Raw genomic sequence first — 22,330 nt, 5'->3', positions numbered from 1 at the left:
GCTGAAGAAAATCAGGTGGCTCTGAATCTCACAGCAGAGACGAGCAGTAGGGACCTCGCACTTCAGGTGTGGGGCTGATTTTGGAGGAGTTACAAGCTAGAACTGGGAAACCTGGAAGTTTTCTATTGCTCGTGTTCTGCTTTTGGTCCCTCAGAAAAGCTCCCCGGCAAATGGGACTCTGTAGGTCTTTTTTTTTTTGTAATCTGAAGCACCATGTAGAACATGAAGCTGAGCAATTTCCGTATACAGAAGAGATCATATCTCCCTCGTACTCAGAGTCTCTCTGTTTTTAATATCTGTGACTCTGTTTTTAATATCAAAGCAATAAATGAGTAAGTGCTCGAGCTCTCAAGCCTGGCTCTTGTAAGTGTTCATAAGACTTGTCAGGTGCTTGATGGTGCTCGATCCGCCAGGGAATTTGCTCTTATCCCTGCTAAAGGTGAGCTGCAAAGGCAGAGAGAAGTTGGTATTAATGCAGCATCCAAGGCTCTCTGCCCTCCCTGCATACATCCCTTCTGGAGCCATCTGTGTCCATTGAATAAAACACATTTATTTCAGGGTGGGAAGTAAAGAGGTTCAAGGAACCTTTTCCAGTGAAATTGCTGAGGCAATTTAGGTAATCACCACGTGAGAGGATAAATAATGCAGTGGGTATGTGCCCCCGCTTTCATATAGGGCTTCCTGAAGGGTTAGATCCCATTGCCTGCAATTTTTGTGTCATATATATTGATGGCAAATCTATTCTCCTCCTGGCTGCCAAAACACACAGGAGAAGAACATTGCTCAGTGCTGCTTGCATAGCTATTCCAGGCAGCTGCCTTGATGCAGCGTAACACAAGAGCGAGGGCAGACCCCAAACTGGTGTCTTGCTGGAAAAGAGAAGGACAAAGCACCTGGATCACAGCCCATAGACATTCTTTCTTCCTCACCCATCCTGCAGACCCATGAAGAAGTGTGCATCATTTAGAAAGATACCGCCTTTAAAAAGAGACTCCTTCATCTTCTGGTAAGCTGGGTGAGGGGTTAATTACCCTTACTGTTAAAAATATCCTTCTGCCTTTAATGCTTTCTGCAGGCACGTAGGCCCTGTGAAGGGCCCAGTTAGACTGGGATGGACCAGACTTGACTAGAAAAATGAGGCCAGGCTAAAGGTAGACTTACTACTGTTACAGGAAGGAAAAAAGTGCTCATAAAACATAGTGTCTACTGCAAACACACACCCAGGACACATCTTAAACTTTTCAGCAAGTCCTAAAAATGTGCAGCGTTTGCAGGGCTGGTGAAAGCACTCTAATTAGCCGTAAGGAAAGAACCTCAGCTGTGCCGGTGAACAGCCAGCAGCGCGCCGAGCTGCAGGCCCAGCCTCCAGGCCCTCACACCTCTGTGCCACACAGCCAGCAGAGCCAGCTGTACCTTGTCCACCCTGAGCACCTCAGGGAGCCTGCACCTCGTCCACCAGGGCCTGTACTTGCCCATCAGGACCTTCCTGGCCTGACCCTTGCCACTTAGGGTCGCATAAGGGCCTGCTGAGCTCACAGTGTGCAGCAAAGGACGTGGCCTCCAGCCCTGTGTGGGGTGGGAGTCGGCTCCTAAGGAGAGCTGTGGGCTGTTCTCGGGTGGCAGTTTGCTCATTGGCATCAGGCCGCGCTGAGGCTCTCTCCTCTCCTGTGGGGACTCCATATTTTGCTTGTCCAGTTTCCTGCGGCTCGAATGATGGGATTTCCACCCCTCCTTGCAGACATCTCCATCAGCAGTGCTGACAGTGGCTGCAATTCCTATTGTGACAGTGCTTCTGCACATTGCAGCTGTTACATTAGTGACTGATGTTCTCAAGTCTTCACTGAAGAAACTAAGTAGGGTCTACCTTGACACAGGGAAGGACAGCCAAACTGGAGGTGAGCCAAATGAGCCCAGATATAATCCATCTGCAAGGCTTGAGCTCAGGAATAGCGCAGGAATACCGCTGTGCTTGCACGGCTTCCCTAAGCTCAGACTCAAGTGGACTACTCAGCTCGGGTCAGTGCAGCTACAGCAAGTTCCCATTTGGAAAGCCCCAGCTCACCATTCTTCCGTGATTGGGGTCTGTGACATTGAGAAGTTTCCCTGCTGTGCACTCTACATCTTAATGGGACCTATTTAAATTTCTAAGCTCTAATGAACAAAGCATTAACATTCAATAAATGTCTCATTGATTACGTATTTACTTATCTGCTATTTAGCTAGCATCCTCCGAAGGAATGAATAAAAAGTCAGAAGCAAGAGAGTTACTGCTTGTGATCTTAATGGCAGAGGGAAAATACCCTTCAGAGGACAAGGGCTGCAGGCCCAAACTGACTCTGCCCAATATCTAAAATATGCCATAAGCATATTTTTTATTCACTAGGCTTTATTAAAAATACTGTAATGCTTTTTAATGTCAAAATGTATGCTAGCTTTCAATGAAACCCAAACACGTTATCTGCAAACAGTAAAGCATTTCAGCTCCTGCATAACTGAACTGTCCCAAAGCACTGCTCAGCTCCTCAGGCTGCAAAGCCTGTGGTGCCACTGAGCAGCTCAGCAATAAGGAGGTGCCTGGTTGGAGCTTCAGGCTGTAAAGCCACAAAATAAAGCTGTGACCTGCATGCCTGCTGCAGCTGGGCTATGCACTGTGCTGTGTGCTGGTGCTGTACGCCTCCACTGCCTCTCCGGGGATGGAGATGCCGCTCATCCTCTGTGAGCCTCTGATCAGTCCGGGACAGCTGGCTCCGGGCTGCACCTGCCACATGCTGCACAAAGCATGGCTTTTGTCAGGAGAGATGAAATAGAAAAGTGCAGGGGTGAGTCTCTTACTTAGCCTTTCTCACAGCCAAAAATCTGGCCTGACATAGGGTTGGTGTTTGCTTCTACAGCTGGCCCTACTGCATCTTCCTGCAGCATCAAGTGTGACCCTTAGCTTGCCTGTGCCTCAGTTTCTCAGCTTGCAGAATAGGATGCTGTAAGGATAAGTTATTTGATAATGTCTAAAGCAGTCCTCAAGCTCTCCTCGACAGCTGGGAACAGCTGGTGGGGACCAGAGGATGCCAACACAGCAGAACTGTATTATTTTTGTTGTCACTGTTCACTGTCACTGAAATTAACTTCTGATTTGTGTATGACCATGTCCTTCTCACTGACATCAAGTTAAAGAAAGGAAAAACGCAAAAGGGTTTTGGGAATAAATGAGCTTCCTTCCATCTTCCATCTCAGGCTTGGTTCAGCCTTCATCTCTGTCCTGCTCCCATGTATTGCCTTTAAGCTCCCACAGCATGTGGGTGGAGAGGAAGGGCAGCATGGACATTACAAAAAAAGAGCTCTTCTTCCTCTGGGAAGCCAACCAACATTTTTGTTTTGATTTATCCCAGTTTCCTTGCAAATGACTTTCTGCCTGGCTGTCAAACTTCCTGTAAACACTTCAGCAAGAGTCATGAAATAAATCCCCCAACGAGGAGAAAAACAAACACAGTCACAAGACTGAAGTCAGCTCTCTCTTCCTCCTGCTCTTTGCTAGCCATCACAGGAGCTGATTTTCCACCGACTCACAAACAGAAAACAGACCGAGGAGATAACAGGATGCAGCAAAACAAGCAAAGGTATGATGGAGAAAATAGCACCCATGTATTTTCTGAAGCTTTGCGATGGATGTGAGCAGACATCAGTCTGCTTCAGGACTGTGCAGCGATGGAGGCAGATACAGCTGTGGCAGGTCCCTTCCCAGCCCTGTACCACATAAATGCACTGCATTTCTCTAATTGTCCTTCCACACAGCTCTTCAGATAAAGCATCAACACATTGCAGGGTTTCTGCCACCAGCAGCTCATTGAGCTGCAGCACTGAGCAACCATTGAGTTTCGCAGCCTGAAGCAGCAACATAAAAAACCTCTCACTGCTTCCTCCTTTGTTTGTAGAAAGGACAGTGAAGACAAACCCTTGTGAAGACCCTGGGCCTTCCTTCTCCATGTGGAAGGCACAGAAGAGAAGGTACTGGTGGGAAGGTGCACTGCCTGTGATGGAACTGACTCTCCCTGGGCTGTGGTATCAGCAGCACCATGCAGCCATAACCTGACAGCATCTCTCCCCAGCAGCTGCAGTGCTCAGGAGCACACCCAAAGCCTCCGAGAGCTTCCCATCTTCTGCTGCCAAGTCAAGGCAGGCACAGCATTCGCTAGACTAAATATGCAACGGAAGGGAGATGTTCAGGCTGCTCTGAGACAGGACTAGATGGGCTTGTATTATGAATTCTGCTCAGGAAGCAAAATATTTAATGTGCAACACCCATCTTAATTGCTTTATTACGTTAAAATGTCAAGGTTGAATCTAACAGTTTCTACTCATGGTCAAATGCTCTGTAATGGCCAGAAGCAGTTAAAATGCCATCAATGCGCAAAGAAGAATCACTAGTTAAATGCAGGTTATTCTGTGATCTATTGCTTTTAGTAGAGCCCAATGACCAGCATGCCAACAGGGAAGTGAACTCTCTCAAGACTTGTCTCTATGAGCCTTCTTCCCCACTCTGGATGAAATGAGGCCAACAGTGAAAACAAATCAATACCGTACTCAGCTGAAAGGACCACAGATGTGAGGAAGGAGGTTCCCCTGCACCAGGGCAGGGCAGGATTTGGCATTTACCTCCTACACACAGTGTGTGAGGAAGCCCAAGCCACACAGTCCACCTTGATCCGCATGCTGGGAGCTCTACAGTTCGGGATGTTGACTTTGACATGAGATAGCGGCTGCCTTCTGTGCACATGTTCTCTGCCTCCAGAAGCTACGGGGAGCCAAGAGCCAGCTGAGACTCTTCCTGGAGCAGAGAGCTTTCACACCCTGTGTTCCTGGAAGTGCTGACAGGGGTGGAATTGGTAGAAAGATGACATCATTGGGGTCTGCAACTTTAAAATAAAACAACAGCAGATGAAATCAGTCTCTGCTCCAGGAGAGCTGGCTGCCTGTTGCAGTTCCTTTCAGGCAGCCTTGGTCGGAGAAGAGTTGTGCTATTAAATTTCCAAGATATTTCTACCGGGAAAAACCAGAACATTGAATTTAGCTTGGCTATCAGCATGGCTGGTGAGAGGACAATTAGCTGGGAAATAGAGGGGTTGGTGAAGGGCAGGAGCAGAAACCATCTGGGCCCTGGAGCAGAAAGAAGTAGCACAGGGATGAGGAAGGGCACCCAGTCCATGCTGCCTCTGCTCCACATCACCTGAGGGAATGCCTGAGCCCTGCGCTAACAAGAAACCAAGCCAGGGATTTCCCACGGTACCTTCAGCTTACGGCTGTTTTCTCACAGTACCGTAGCAGCGGTGCTCGGGGAAGCCTGCTGACGGGGAGCAGTGTGGCTTCTCAGCCCTTTCTGCTTCTCCGGCCATGTTGTATTTGGCCCCCTCAGCCTTGCTGCCATCAGCCCTCTTTGCTCCTGGGAATTCAAGAAAGTTCAAATGGGAGACATTCCCCTGAGGATTTTATCAGTTTCCCTTTGCCAGAAACATTTTTTCCTTTCATGTGCAACCAAAAAAAAAAAAAAAAAGATACGAGGACTAGCAGTCATAAAAATAACTCGGGGCAGTAAGGCCAATGAGCTCTGTGCTGAAATTCCTTTCTTTCAAGGGTTTTCCCTGGACAGCAACATAGCCCACGAGTATAAGCCAGGAAGTACTCATCCAAAACCGCAAGGAAGCACAAGTGGGCAGACACCAGGAAGGCTGCTTGAATTTGGCACCACGCTTCCTGTCTGAGTCTCATGAAAAGTTCCAGGAACGATCCTGGATTTGTTTCACCTCGAAATCCATGGGGCCCACAAACAGAATTTGAATGCAAAAAGCGTTCAGGATTTTCTAAAAAAGCAATGCTACTTCAAATTTATTTCCCCCCACTTCTAGAATTATATATTCTGTAATTTTCTTATACGTTGCCAGTATGCACTGCTGCGCCTGATACGTTACAATATGACATAATGCAGTAGCTGGAATACTTTATTATTTTAATGTAATTTAATTGAACACATAATGTTAATAATTAGCGGTAGCTGTTACTCAGAGCTAGTTAAAGCTTCATGCCAGTTCCCTGGAGCATTTTATCTCGTTCCTTCAATCTGTGCTGCAATGTAACAGATTGACACTTCGTGCAGCATAAATAATGTGAGTGCTAGGGTGAGTCAATAGCAATAATTTGCAGAAAGCAGTGTTAACAATGCAGTAAGAAATAGCTTAGTATTAGTGGTACTTTGTGCTTAGCTCATATTTTCCATCCCTATTTCAGCAGACACTTTACTAAGGCAATTAAAACCCCATTCATTACTTCTGTTGTCCAGACAGGCAGTCAGAGGCTGGGACCAATGCAGTGTCTCAGGGCAGAGTTAATGCCTGGGTGTTGCCTTCCACGGGTGCTACTGGAGCTTTGTCCTTACTTTGAAGGGCTGGAGGATGTTGGAGGAGCCCAGAACAAGAAGCAATGCAGCACTCACACTGTACCCAGCCTGAATATCCCTCTGAATTCCCTGGTTTTAGCAGCAGGTAGCCCACTTCAAAAGCCTCAGATTCTCTCTCCTTTTTTCCCCACTTTGCTACAGTCTCTCAAGGGACTCTTGGTCTCGCTCACCTTGAGTACAGAGAGCAAACTGCACCCAGATAGACAGAACTGCAAAAGTGGGACAGAGCAAGGTGAGGGGCTCTGGTGTCACGCTTTTTTCCATGTCCACCATGTACTGCAGGTCCTTATGGACAGCCTAGCTCTAACTGTAGACCAACACCTCCTAAAAGGCTGCTCATCCTTGGATCAGGCCCTAAGGGAGAAATTTCTCTTGTCTCCAAGATGTTGCACTCTTGAGTGGGTAACTCCTTCTTTCAGTATGGCTCAGACCAAGTCCCCTGCTGTTGGGCTGTACTTCAGTGGGTTCTGCTGGCCTTGGCCAACTCTAATGCAGGTGCAACCCAGAGGATCCTTCACACTGAAAAAATCTATAGGTCTTGCAACTGTGTTGGAGGATTGGAAAGGCCCATTCCTCTCCCTGTCCTTGGAAGGACGTGTTGGCTCTGAGGAATGAGCTGGGATGCACTGAGGTCTGTGCTCCTCCCTCTCCTGCTCACTGAGCTTTGCTGCTATTCCTAGACACGAAGACCCAGGTCTAAGCCACTAGCATTTACATGGCTGGATACTTTTATAGCAACAAAAACGAGTTTCCCCTTAGCCAAAAGTGGCTGGAATCCCAGGTCTGGAGCTGTGCTGATGGGGTAATGTCTGGAAAAAAATAAAATAAAAGGAAATCTCCAACATGGAAACACTAAATGCTATGGCAACAAGAGGAGCAACAAACAGGGCTTAAAGACACAGGCTTAGCATTAATTTAAGCATTGGGAATTAGAGAAAGGGAAATATCAGTAATTTATAATGCTGTGTTTTATGTGGGATGAGGAGACAGGATCATATGCCCTTAAACACGGAGATACATGTGCTACAGGCAGACAGGCAGCATCCTGCTCCAGGCTGCTGGCTTTCATCAGAATCCCTTCTGGCCATTCAGTTGACACTACATGTGGAAACGGAGCTCTTCCCGCATTATCCCTTCTGACTGCGCCTTCTTCCTTCCAGCCCTGTGCTGTAACTACAAAGTGGGGAACATATCTGCCTAATTTGTTAATCTAGCCATAGTAGCTGGCTGAGCTGCCCCTGCCGAGCCACCCATCTCTGAGTCACAGACAGATCCCTCCTCTCCCTTCCCCAAAAAGCGGAGATTCTCTGCCGGTGACACCCGGCTGCTCCGTGCTATCTGACAGCTCCCTGTTGAAGATGATGTGTACATTCATTGATGCCGGCTCTGGAGCTGACACTTCCCAGCTCTCCCTTCACCCTTGGCAAAAGGATAATTTCCATATATAAACCTTCTGACTTCTATCCAGAGCAGACCAAGAGAGGCTTTTCTTGTTTCATTTATTTTCTCTGTGGATCTCAGTCTCTAACCGTCATGGCACAGCAGTTTCCAGTAAATGCCTGCAGAAGATGGGCAGGTAAAATGCACTCTGAAAGTACTCAGTTGACTTCTGAAGTCAGGACACAGCTTCAGCCCAGCAGATGTGAATTCATCGTGTTTGTACTTCTGACACAAGTTTCCTTGGAGATCTCTGAGAAAGCATTCCCCTTCCCTAAATCTCCAAGCTCCGAAGTGTCTGTGCCAGAGAGACTATAAAATGTTTGGACAAGGACTCTCTTAGGTGCACGTGCATTATCCGCTGCAGAGAGGCTTTAGCGTGACCGAGCCCTGGCACTGCTGCTTGCATACAGCCATGGAGTCACCTGCTGAGTAAGGCACTGCCAGGTCGTTCCCTTGCAAAGCACAGCACCTGGATTTCCAGGCCCTTGGAACCACTGCTTCCTAACGATCTACGCATAAAGATCTGCAAGTCAGCGCTGTGAAACAGACACATTTCCTTGTAAAAAACAGAGCAACGCTCCACTCTGTCTTTAACTTTTTTTTTTTTTTTTTTTTTTTAATTTAAGAAAACGACACCACAAGGTCCCACTCCTCAGCGTCTGATGGGAATAACACCTACATTTCAAGCAAGTGACCCCATTTCTTTTTCTCATTCAGCTGTTCCCAGCGCATGAGCCATTTTCCTCCTCCTGTCAGGGGATGCTGCCTTTCCCCTTGCCTTGAGGCCCTTGCAGTGAGCTTAGCCCAATGGGAAGGAGGAAGTATGGTGCCCCAGCGTGTGCCAAGCTGGCAGGAAGGGATGAAGATCAGAAGCAGCAGTAGAGAGAGGAGATGAAACGCCATCGGTGTGAATTCCTCCCTCTGAAGACCTGGCTGAGGACAAAGCTCTTACCTTCAGCACCTGCCATGGGACAAGCTGATCGTGGGGAACAGGGCCTATTTCTCTCCCCTTGATTCACTATTTGATCTTGGACTAGCTCTTTCAGTTCTGTTGTATCAGTTCTCTTCTTCTATGCTGACAGCATAAGAATGCCATTCCTTGTGAAGTCCTTTGATATCCAAGGAAGAAAATCATCATACAGAAGCTATAGCTGATTAGCTTTATTAGTGTCACAGCCATCTTATTCTTGAAAACTGTCTCTCACTTGCACAAAGGGCATCATTGCTGAATAGCTCTGTCTGATGTCACACAAGTCTATCTGCTTTCATTGTATAGAAAGAAAGAGAGTTGTGTTCCTTCATTTGAGGACTTGTTAAGCTTCTCAGTGTGTGACCCGGCAAGGCATAGTGAAGAGCGGGTAAAAGGGTACATGAGAATAATGACAACCTTTTGCTTTTGCTTCTGTCTCAGTGGATTTGTGTTCCCTGAATTTCAGCAATTTCTAAGTAAATGAAAAAAAAAAAAAAAAAGAAAAGAAAAACAGTTTATGGTTTTCACAATTTCATCCAAGTTTCCTCAAAACTGGGGCCAGGTACATTCCAGCCCGAGGAATCCTTTCTGACCAAAGTGTCTGCTTTCCAGTGAGAAACATTCATTCCATGAGGCGCTGTGCTCCAGCTGGGAGCCATTCCCAGCGCCCTGCTCATGGCAAGGGCTCCCACCTGGTGCCAGCTGGCAGAGGACAGCCCTGTGCTGGTGCCTCAGCCTCCCTGCTGCCTGCCTCATGCTCACGGGCAGCTTGGCAGCCTGCTAGGCAGCAGCAGAGCGGAAATCCGATGCTATTTCCTGAATGCAACCCCAATACAACACTGTGCACAGAGGTAGGACGCAACATTTTTGAGCTAACAGGTAGTGGGATCCGACCCTGTATCCTTCAGACAAGCATCTTCTCAAGATGGAAAGGCTTTTGTCTTTCCCTCTTTGTCAGCTGTGTGCCTCTTGGATCTGTCAAGCAGCCTACGGAACGGGAGCAGGGAGATCTGCAGACCCTTGTGCTGCAGCAGTGCTGGAGCCCAAAGCTGGTGGCTGTCAGTTCAGGACAGCCCCAGCCAGAGTACCATACTAAGAGCTGAGACAAGCTTCCCTAAGCAAAACTAGCTCTATTCTCAGCTGCTGGGAATGATCTCCAGAGAGGAACAAATGGGTTCATGGCCTTTTTTTCACCTTTCCTAGCGACAATGCAGTCCTGCAAGAGTCTTCATCTCATAGGCATTTGGAGTTAATTTTTCAGTGGATATTTTGTACATGAAAAATTCAGATCTTGTCTCTACTTTTTTTCCTGGTAGATTGCATGCACAGCTTGAGAACGAAGAGGATTAGGATATCTAAGACAAAGGTATAACGTGTCTATCTGAGAGAAGATGTAAACTGTATCTAGGCTGTTTAAAATGCTGGGCTTTGTTAGTACATGCTTAGTGCAATCCCTTTATGGAAAACTGTAATAAAAATATCAGTTCTCTAAAGATTCAGCTCAGTCTGCTCTACACAGCTGATATCAGAGATATCCATTCAGTTTCACATGAAAAAGCAGCAAAGTCTTGACTCTTCTGATGCTTCAAAGGATAAGACATAAGAAGAAAATGGAGCCTTTCTGAGAAGCAGAAGAAGTCCCACTTTTCAGGCCTTTTTCATTCATCTCCATAAGGCACAAGAGAAGCACCGGCTTATCTGTCACTTCCTTTTGCTATTTCGCTTTCTGCTTCTCCTTGCAGCTCAGGAAATGTTACCAAGGAGCCACAGCCAGGGCAGAAGTTTCTGTCGAAGAGCCACCGAGTGGCATGTGGTCTGGCTGTGCCTCCTTTGGCCCTGTCTGTGGGTCCAGCTGTGGGCTCAAAACACCCCAGGGTGTTAGAGGAACAAAATCAGCACCAAACAGAGCATCTGTTCAGCAACAGAGCTTTCTGGGAGCACTGAGAGTCCTGAAACAAGCACTTCTATGAACTGCTTTGTGTTTCTTGTGTAAAGTAACACGAAGAGAAAGCTTTTGCCATAAGTTGCCTTATGTTATTTTACCACTGGTGGGAAGCAGTCGGGCCTCTGCAGAATTTATCCACCATTCTGTTAACAGAAAGGCATTGAAAACCCGAACACCTCACCTGGCCTCCTTCAGCAAGCTTCTCAGCTATTTGCATTTGACTTATCATCGTCACCCCGACGTCTGGCTGTAGGAGAGTTGACACGACACCGACCGCAGTAATGGAAGCCAATTGGAATTTACTCTGATCACGTTAGAAGAAAGAATGGAATTTATAAAAGAGAAACCCAACAGTCTGGGCATCTCATTCTAGGCCATGAAAACAAACACATTCCTCAGCTTAATCCTGCTGCCAGCCCATCTGTCTCAGCCCCTCATGTAAGAAATGATATACAGTCTTCAAGTCCCTGCTCAGAGCTGTGGGGAAGCATTCATTAATTCTCAAAAGGCATGAAGGTAAGATACTTCTCTGAATAAGTTCACAAGAAAGATATTAGAAGTCAACAACCCTAAATCCACTATTGCTGTAAAGAGGTTAATTACCTCTACATGTCTGCTTTAAGTCAAAACACGCTGAGGAGAAGTATGTGGTTATCCCAGAGAGGACTGGAATCAAGCACACTCCTTAAGGTACAGATTGCTGTGAAGCATGGGGTTCAGTGTAAGGTCACAACACCAAGTCAGGCATGAGGGCAGGGGGAAGACACAGAAGATATCACATGCCTGGGCATGTGGACAGACAGGAATTGAAAATAACACCTGGTTCATTGCAGACACACTTAAGACTCCAAGAAAGTCTGGCAATTCAAATTTTAACAAAAAAGAGTGGTCAGGCCACTGCACATGTGAGCATGGGGAAGGATGCAGCAAGCTGCTGGGAGACAGCAGAGAGCAAGGGATTGGAAGAGAGAGACCTTCCCTATCAAGTCTCAAATGTGCTTTGTCCTTCTATTGCTTCTACTTTACCTGTTATAAACTTTGGGACAACGTAGTCTAGTTTGGATTCCATGAATAAATACTTTGTATTTTTAAGTGACCCTATCCTGACCTGAATTAAGAGAAATTTCAAGGCAACTGGATAATAACAAGACTCTTCTCACCCAGGTCTGTGCCAATTTATTAAGTGGGGTGCTAGAGAGACTTCAGTAAGCTCCCTCACTCCCAGCATGTTCTCCAGACTGTGCCCCAAGAGGATCCACATGAGCCAGCTCACAGAGAGGAAATTGCTCTTGTTAAACCAAATGATATGGTTGAGAAAACTGACAGCCTGCTGGGCTCACTCATCCTTTGTGTGCTTACGAGCTTGTCTGTTTTTTCCAACTATATCACTTGGCCTAATCAATATTTTTCCTCCTCCTACAAACTGTGCTATGTTATTAACCATGTGAACTTAATCATAATTTTCTCTACATTACACAAGAATAACATGTTTAAAGAGGCTGGGACAGAAAAAGCAAAGGATAAGGAAAAACAGCTGCTAATCCCTTGTGCCAGGAATATAAGACAATTACACTTCTGGAGACATCTGAAAACTTTGCAAGCCTCACGTCTGATAGATCAATTTAAACCAGATTATGATCTCAATGTGACAGTTATATCCACTCGGGATATCACAACTGTGGCTGACAAGCATGTTTCAGTCCATCCCATTTAAGAAGGCATTAAGGACCCTCTGTAAACATTATCTACATGAAGATAAACATCTATTTGAGAGCTCCTCTGACTGTGGGCCTCCCCACGAGATGCCCTCACCTGACATGTGTCTGAGGGCACTCTCCTCAGAGTTGTTGTTTACCCTCTTTGAGAAGCCACTGCTGCACCCAAGTGCTCTGTGGCCGTGTCATGCCGGCATCACTGCAGCTATCCCATGGGGTACAGGCATAGGAGCACCTCTTCCTGGTATTTCTGCCTGTGGGTTGCAGGAGACAGCATTGTTATACCTATGACAGGGAAAGTAAACACTGGGTGTAAAGTCCCACAGAAAAAAAAAAGTGGCTTACTTTAAATAAAAGCAGAAGTGCAAGAACACAGAAGACAAAGCAGTGAATGCTTGTCTCTCACCTTCCTCTGAGAGACATTTGACTTGAACAAGTGATGAAAATGATTTTGTTCTTCAGTTGTGGTATTTCACTCCTTTCTTCCTTGTTACAGAACAGTTTGCTTTGACTTTGACGATTCCCACACATTAAGAAAAGCCCTTCTCCTGTAAAAACATGTTTCTTTGATCCTCTCACCTGCCAACATTTCCTGTTCTTTGCGAATTCCTCAGTTTTACTGACCACAGCCAACATCTGGTCTTTTCCTTTGATGTTAGAGATCTTCCACTTCCCCCTTCTCTCTCATAAAGAAGCTGGAGAAGCTAACAAACTCTTGCAGCCAGCTCAGCCTCCCAAAGAGTTTCCCTTTGGCAGGCTATCAGTAAGGTTTAATGACTAACATCTTCCCTTTTGCGCAGGTGCTTGCTGCCCACCTTCCATGGTGGAGCAATTCTGGAAGCCAGGAATCATACTTGGGATGGAAAACTGCTCCGAAGAAGGGCTTCTGCGTCAAGTAAAGGTACTTGCAGAATATGCTATGGAGTTTTCTGCCTCTCTGGCCCAGAACCTATTTAGTTCTCTTCATAAATAAGTTATGTTACACAGCAGGCAAGATGGCTAAATCATGGCAATTTGCATTGCTAACAGAATCTCTTCAATAGCACGCGGCCAGGGCTGCACCCAACCAAATCACAGGTCGGCAATTAATGCTTAGAACACCTCCTTGTTAGTTTCCGAAGAGTCAAAAGAAGTTACAGAAAAGGTAAACTCCTTTCATGGGAAATCCACTATCTAAAGATTAATCTCTCACAGATACATTCCTTATCCAGGGGAACTACAGAAAACAACAGAAACAATGATGCATTTCTGTGGAGGCTGCAATTAGATGTTTATTGCCAGTGATCTCCAGGGAGTTCACATTTATTTTGCTGAACATTTTACTAACACTGGGAAAATATTCTATTTTCCTGAACATTTGCCCTTTGACATGTTGCCAAAGCTCTACAGAATGATGAATCATTTGTTAGTGACTGTGATGTTACTATTTCTCGTCTCTAACATGAACAATTTTTGGTGCAAATAATTTCAGATATCTTACAGTGATCACGCAATGGGACTTCGTCTCTGTGTACTTGAGCATATGGGAAAAAAGTGCATGAAGAGAGAAGAGAAATGAAGAGCTATATGGTAAAATTAGGCAATGGCATGTTGTAACTCATATTAATGGGGCTGCATGTACACCTACATGACAGTGAGATCCATTCTGAAAATAATGGGGGATTGCACAGGTGAAGATAGGAGTTCATTAAGAACATCCAAATGGTGGCCATGCGTGAGCTGTATGCTCAGAATACCAATGGGATAATCACCTCATCCCAGGCACTGCATTTCACATGCATGATGTGAGACTGCAGGATGGACAGGACATTGAGAAAATATCACAGAGGTATGTGTCTGCCTTGATTTTTAGGAACCACGGGGTAATCTCATGGAATGGAAGGTGGCCTATTCAGAACTGACTAGAGAAATGGTTCTCGGTGCAGCATGTAGTTAGGCAATGAATCCTTTCCACAGCATACCTCTGGGAGCAAAATCGTAGCAAGTATAAGATGGTTATTAGGGAAATTTGTAGATAGCAAGCACCTAGGATAATAAATGCTAAGTCATAAATACTTTAGGAGTTGAACTACTCTTTATCAGTGGAGAACAGGATGAGGCTGTGTGCTAGAGCAGGTTATCCAAATGATTTTATAGTCGTATCTGTTGAAATACGTGGTCTGGGTCATTTCTGGCAGGATGCTACACAAAGAGGTTATTCAGTCTTATGAGGCCTGACAATATTCCAGCAGACTTATGAACCCCTAAGCCTGAAAGAAAAGCAGGGAGTGAGGAGCGAGGCTTTTTGGCAGAGCTGTTGGAGTCCAGTGCTGAAATAGCAGGGGATACTTCAGGTCAGTCCTGAAGTGCGCTGCAACAGCCACCCACTAATAGAAGTTATCCATTATCACTTGTGCACAAATATTTTGAAAGGAAAAATTCTGGACAGGCTCTGAAAAGCTGGCTGGCTCATCATTCTGATGAGATTTCCATAGAGAAGTCACAGTTTTTGCAAAGTTGCCAATTTTTAAGCAATCCTCTCTCAGCCAATTTCTTTATTTCCCTCCGCACACTACCAAACATGATTAGATCATATTATGAACATATTGCCTGCCAAATTTCATCTCCAGTAAATCATACTGAGCACTGTGACCTTATAAAAGAATCTTAAACTGATTAACCTGTTTACTCTGTGCCTCTCTACAGAGAAAAAAAAAGTCCCATCAACTTATTTTGGAGTAATGTTGATTAAGGTGTCCTAATTTACATTTTCCTCCTATTTTTGCAGTTGGTATGTCAGACTTAAAAAAGAGAGGCTGTAAAAGAATGCACTGGTTCTACCTACATTCTTACCGCATGGAGGAGAGGGATGATATAATGCTAAATACATTCACTCCATATCCAGGAATATACAGAACTCTGTTATTTATATCTTATCATTCCCATTTGTTTACACAGTGACCCATGTGGCCGGTTTTAGTTGAGAAAATCATAAATCATTTACAGCAGCTCATCTGTGCTGGCCAGGAGGGCTTTACTTTGCTAACATGGCAGAAAAGCACTAGCAAATCCCAGGCACCAAAGACCAGATCCTCCTGTGGTACTTATCTGCCACCCTTCTGACATCTGTACTCTGCACAAGCAGCCAATACTTTGCTCCATGATGAATTGTAAACAGAACCAGTGCAATCTGTCCCATGAATTATGGGTTTGCAGACTTTGCATTTTATTATTTTTTTTTTGTTTGGCATTCAGTCTTCACATAAATTCACCAGACTGGGATGGGATTCATGTTATCTAACATCAGACATCCTAAATGTCAGTGTTCACAGCAAAGGCAGTAATGAAAAAGCCCCTTCTAGTGCTTGGAGAAGCATTCACCCTAATGCTGACTTTCAAAATGAGGCTGATAAACCACATACTGGCTCTCTCCATTTATAATGAAGAACATCAATAGTGCTGACTGAGATACCTCCAGTCATCTAACTTTTGCTGAAATGGATACTATCCTCATGTCTCAAGTGGAAGGCCTGTGCAACAGCACAAAACGTTAGAGACCAGGTGAGAAAAGTGTTAGCTGAAGTATACCTTATGTCAGGAATAGGAGATGAAGCAGGAGGAATAATTCTCATTGACTGACTCTCATTGAAAAAGCAGAGCCGAGTATTATGAAAGCAAAATGACTGCTGTCTACCTTAATTATGCACTATAACAATCCACTGTGTGCAGCAGTCCCACTGAAGTGGATCACTGAACTGCTAAACTATGCAAGTCTACGCCTAAGATCTCTTAGCTACAATGGTGCATTTGCCTATTGAGTGTTTAGAGCAGAGAGATGAAATCTACATGTGAAAACTACTCATCACTTTGAAGTTCCTGTGTTGGCATGGAACTTGAGATACTACCTTTACAAGATAGTTGTTTAAAAGGCAGTGCTTACCAGGTGGCCCAGGAAGGATGCACTGTTCATAAATTTTAATAAACATGTTAAGAAGATGTGTGTAAAACACAACTGTGGAATATCAGCAAGAGAACACTAGCACATTTAACACAGGAAGAAATGATATATTTAATTTACAGTTTAGCCTATAGTCACATGGATCTAAGTGACTGAGTTATTTGGCGTGGTGCACTCATTAACTAATCCATTACTGCCTGCAAAGGTTGGCCCCATGACGCTCAAGGCTGAAATGCTTATCCAGACACGGCCTGAGGTAACACCAGAGCACCATTACCAGCAGCTACAGGATGGTATCTCTCATTGGTCAAGAGATGAGTCAACACAGGCAGGCAGGAAAGGGAGCAAACCAGACTCACAGACACTCCAGAGGCTGTTCTTTCAACACAGCATAGATGCAGTCACCCACTTCAGCCAAATTTTGATCAGGTGATCATCAAGAATCCTTATGAGCCTGCTCTGAAGGCCACTGAACTCACGGACAGACTTTGCATTCACTTCAGAGGCCTCAGATCAAGCTGTTCTGCATTAAAAATAAATGAAGAGAAATCTAAAACAAATGTCATCGGCCAAGTGATTCTTCACACAGAAGACACTGACTGAATATAAACAATGGAATTATGGACAGACAGTAATATATAGGAAAAAAAAAACAACACAATTTTAAATATTCTTTTAAAACAAGCTAAATATTCCCTACTGGATCCAAGACTGGCATTTCTGTGGTCCTTCCTGAAGTGTTCTAGGCTACCTGAAGCAGACTTTTCTGTGTAGACTTTTCTTTCCTGGCATGATAATGTGTGTTGAAGGGAAACGGGAATTTGGAAAGGTCTCAAGGACCCATAAACAGCTATCAGAAGATAAAGCTATGCTGTCAGTAGGGACATGCCCTCATTGTGGTTTCAAGACAGGGAGGTAATAACAAGGATGGAGAAACGTAGATTCTGTAGCAGGATGGTCTGGAATGCAAGAGTATTCCTTTCTTTTACTGCTTAACTCTGTAAGGTCAAAGTCCTGTTGGAAAAATCAGAAATCACTACCATTTCTTTTCTTTTCCTTTCCTTTCTGTTGCTTCTCTTCTATGAAGAAATGTTCACAGTAATAAAAATCAACACCATCTCTGTCATCATGCGCACCACTGAATACTAACAGTCCAAGAGGGACACAGTGGTACAGTTCTTGAGTTCATCAGTCTTTAAGGGGAAGCAGCACTGTCAATTTCTAATCCTGGAGGCCACTACATAAATTCTCACTGAAAATCCCAACATGCCTATTAACAATGAATGCTGAAGACTGTCTTATTTAGAAAGTCCTGTCACTCTTTCTATATCTACAAAGCAGCAAATGGTCCAGCGTGTCTGTTGGTAATTCCCATGGGAAATCTGGTCTGATGAAATCTATTTATTTGTTGTATTAAGCAGGCAACACACTGCAAATTGAGAACCTGTTTGCTGCCGAGGGTGGCAACTGCTGTAACAATAGGAATGCTACTGTATTCCTGATACTGTATGCTGATGTAGGAAGCACACTCAGCCCAGGACTCGGGCAGAAAGCTTTCTGTGTGACCCCTGACATTGTCACTTCTCTGAATTTCAGTTACAGTTACCCACTAGGACTTAGGCTTCAAAGACTTAAAATTATGTCACTTAGCCCCCATTGAATTCAGTAGGATTAATGATTTAACCAAAGTTAAGCACATGCTTAAGTCTTTGCTAGGTCAGAGCTTAAAATACCACTGTTATCAGTACTGTCTAAGTATCTTCAAGGATATTTTAAAGAGAGCCCTTATGAACTATAGGAAGTCTTCTATTAACTTGAATGAACTTTTAGCTCACGATTTCTGTGCAAAAAAGCCTTTTTCCTTGATTAATAGCTTATAAGTCTTCTAAATCTCCTCAGCTTCCACTTAAAGAGCTATAAATAACAAAATTATACTAACATGCAGGTTTTTTTGTAGCATTAGATAATCAGAGGGGATTCCCTGATACCAACATATCCTACTACCCACTTGGTATGCATTCCTTAAAAGTGCAACAGTGATTTGACAGAGAGCAAAACAAATTTTCCTATAAGAATTAATTTAAGGGTGTTGGGTGGGATGTGAGCTGAAGAATTACACCGTTTAAATTTACCCAAGGACAGTATGTTACAACATATGATCTTGCTGATTCATATCCCAGTATCTCGGTCTAAAAAATAATTAAAAAAAAAAATAGTAGGAAGAATTTTCCATGGTTTTTTTTTTTCATGTTTTTATGTGAAGCATCAGTAGTGATCTGGCATACCAGAGCTTGAAGATGACAAGGATGATAGGTAGGTTAAATATTTGTAAGCAGGATTTTTGGGACTGACAACTTCAGTATCTGATAGGGGCAGAAGGGGAAGACGAGACAATACTTCTCAGTGACTTGCTTTTCAGCATCTGGTTTTGCATTAGTTGAAGAAGCTAATGACTTTTAAAATAAAAATTGAGAGATGACCGCAGAGCGGCCTGAGATTTTGATCAGTATATCTGGTTATATCACAAGACCAAAATTTGCAGTGCCCTGCTGACCTTGACCAATTGTTCTCAGAACATATTACTGCTCTGAAAGATCTCAGCTGGTTCATCTTCCAGTATGAGCAATCTTATTCTCTTTCAGGCTGGATATTAGGAAGAATTTCTTCTTAGGAAGAGTGGTGATGCACTGGAATGGGCTGCCCAGGGAAGTGGTGGAGCCACCATCCCTGGTGGTGTTTAAGGAAAGGGTAGAGGTAGTACTCAGTGACATGGTTTAGTCGGCAATATTGGTGGGAGGTGAATGGTTGGAGCAGATGATCTTAGAGATCTTTTCCAACTTTAGTGATTCAATGATTCTGCAATTATTCCTTGTAATTAGAATTTTACAGTTGTTCCCAGCTAGATTCCTTCACAGAATATTCATAAGGACATTTTGGCAAATTCAACCTACAAGGAGAGCGAAATTGAGCCTTCATTTCAGTTTCAATGGGGATCAGTGAAAAGAGAAAAGGAGATCACAAAAAAATTCTGCACTTCAAACTAAGCTCTTGATTTGTTAGACAGCACTGCTCAAGTCTTACATCACTCATTATCTAATTACAATGCAGTTACAGCTCATTGTGAATCATATTTCAAGAAGGGCTACAATTCTACATTTCTAGTTTGGAAATGCAGATCAACTGGCTAGCGTTAAATTCAAACCAAATCTTCCACCTGTCTCTATTCATACATGTTGCTATGGTGAAGATCATCACTGGCTGCATATAAAAGTGAAGCACAAAAAAAACCAAAAACCAACAAACCCCACATCCAGACAGCAGAAAAAGTAACAACTGAAAAAAAAGAAAAGAAAAAAAAGCATAAAAAGCATATTGCTTGTTAGGTGCCATTGAGGACTCCTATTTTTCTGGCCCTATTTTGCTGATCACCTGCCCAGAAATGTAATTGGAATCGTAAACTTTAAACTACCCCAGTTTTCCTGACAAAATCTTTCTAACAAATACAAGCATACCTATTGTCATTATAAGTCCCATTAGGCCAGGAGCTGTAATGTGCACTGGCACTACAGCTCCTTGCTCTTTTGGCTTCTCTCATTCTCACCCCTCTTGCTTTCCTCAGCTGTGATGTATCAGTCACTGAGGATTAACATCCTGCACAAAGCTGGGAATAGTTTGTGGAGCTTGGGCCAGAAAAAGCCCCACGAAGTGTCCCTGCCTGCAGGTGCCTTTGTAGGAAGGCTGCCACAATTCTCCTTGGTTCGCAAGTGCTGGATATTGCGTTGCACAGATTTGGCAGAACGTGAAGCTCAAAGGGCAAAGCATACGCTAAGTACTCCCAGAAAGTTATAAAATGTTCCTCAGATGTTATAGTAAGGTCTGCAATTTCTTTTAAAAGCTGTGTTTTAAAGGCAAACACTTCGTAATCTCTCCTCTGGAAGGGCTCCCTCATTCAACAATAATAATTTGAGGGAAGGAGTAAAACATCAGTGCTAATCTTTCATTAACTGCTGTTGCTGCTATTCTTAAAGCTCCAGGTCTGAGTTTCATTTGAACTTTATTTCTCCTTTGAGATACAAGCCCTTTCCAGCCTTTCAGTGGGTTCATTTTCTTTTACAATGTCTTTCAAATGGTTTCTTCAGAATTTGCTCAAGTGTGATGGGCATTACCAGGCAGACACCAGGGTTTGTTCAAAACATAACTGTACCAACTCCGCCGGAAGCGTGTTTGAGCTTCTATGATTCAAACTCTTTCTTTTGCAGAAGACTGCTGGTTCCAGCAGCAATCTTGCCTGTGAGAAGAGAGAGAAATGGGCTCCAAATGTTCATGTAAGAAGCATGCCCGGTGAAGGCATCCAATTGGTAACAGCACAAATGAATAACATTGAAAATCACAGACTGCCTTCCAGCAGAACCTCCGGAGCTTGGAAGATCATCAAGGCCATTGGGGATGGAATGACCTGAGCAGAAGCCACAAAAGAAGAGCTTTCTGGTAATGTTCCAGGAACAGAAACAAGAGTTTCAGAAGTTTGTGAAAATGGAGGGAAATAAAATCTTCACTAAACTTTCAGACTGAAAAAAAAAAAAAAAAAGCCCTTCTGATTCTGATAGAGTGATTTTATCACAGATCCAAACTGATTTTATGCAGAATTGTACATTCATAACTAGTTACTCTTCACTGTGTCTTCTCAAGTAGTAATGCCTAAACCAAGCATGTCCAACACATGGCCTGCTGCCTGCTCTGCTTGCCCCGAGGCCATCCTCTCACCCATGCTCATCATCATGGCGGCTCGGCCCCACCAAGTGGCCTGGCCCAGCCCCGGGCATGCACCCATCACTTACTGCCAATGGAACATCGATGCAATATTAATCTACTCTGGGCTGAAATCAGGACGCGGGGAGGGTACAATGCAGTGCTAACTCAAGTTATGGCGGATAAGTTTACAGATTCTGACACATTGGCTAAACACAGCCCGGTGAGCAGCAAAAACTATGCAGCTGTGCTTTCTGTTTCGGTAAAGGAATTTGAGAACAGATTTCAAGACTGCCAAAATATCATCATTTTTTTGGTGTATTTGTGACTTCATTCTCAGTTGACATAAATACATTACTTGTGAATTTTGTTACTCATATACACTAACTATGTTATATATTTTATAACTGCTGCTCTGAAATTAATGCGTCCTATTTTACGATGCTGTCCCATGACGCCAGAAGAAGATAGTGGTGGTATGGCAGAAGAGGCTGAACCTTCCCACCAATATTCTGTTACATGTTGCTGTTGTGTGACAGATGGCAGCAGAGGGGCAGTCTGACAAAACGGCATCTGACATGGACACGCTTATGAAGCAAAGGTGTGTTATTGAATTCCTTCATGTGGAAAAAATAGCACCCACTGACAATCATCAATGTTTGCTGAATATTTGTGGAGACCAAACAGTGAGCACAGTGATGCAGTGTGTAGTGCATTGCAGCAGTGGTGACAGCGACAGTGGGACACCTCCACCGATATGCAGATTTTTTATGAGGACAGCATTCAGGCTCTTGTTCATCACTAATTAAAATGCATAGTTTATGGTGGTGACTATGTTGAAAAAGTGTGCTTCGTAGCTGAGAATTTGCTCTATCAAATAGAGTTACTATGCTCTTTGTATCAGTTGTAGTTTCCACAGAAATAATTAGGAGGCATTACTTTCAGAGCAACCTTCATAAATGCAGCACAAAACAGTTCTTCTTCTCTCCATGCAGCCCAGGCAAACCAAAAGGTTGGACACCCACAGTCCATAGAGTTGGTGTCCAACTTTTTGTTTCGCTTTGGCTGCATGGAGTGAAGAGAAACTGTCTTAGGCCATACACAAAATATTTAATATAGTTAATGCATATGA

The 22,330-nt window shown here is 44.1% G+C and overlaps 1 long non-coding RNA gene across 2 annotated transcripts; it reads left to right on the top strand.

Moving 5' to 3' along the window:
- Positions 1–16,138: 16,138 nt before the first annotated feature.
- On the top strand, positions 16,139–20,983 carry LOC121110960. Of its 2 annotated transcripts, XR_005860420.1 has the most exons (3): positions 16,139–18,460; positions 18,713–18,762; positions 20,709–20,983. It is a non-coding gene; the product is annotated as an uncharacterized LOC121110960 (long non-coding RNA). The 2 variants fall into 2 exon arrangements; XR_005860419.1 differs by having other exon boundaries at positions 16,139–18,762.
- Positions 20,984–22,330: the final 1,347 nt, after the last annotated feature.

Source organism: Gallus gallus, chromosome 5 (genome assembly GCF_016699485.2).
Source record: "Gallus gallus isolate bGalGal1 chromosome 5, bGalGal1.mat.broiler.GRCg7b, whole genome shotgun sequence".
In the NCBI taxonomy this organism is placed as follows: domain Eukaryota; kingdom Metazoa; phylum Chordata; class Aves; order Galliformes; family Phasianidae; genus Gallus; species Gallus gallus.
This window is presented reverse-complemented; position numbering and strand designations above follow the sequence as displayed.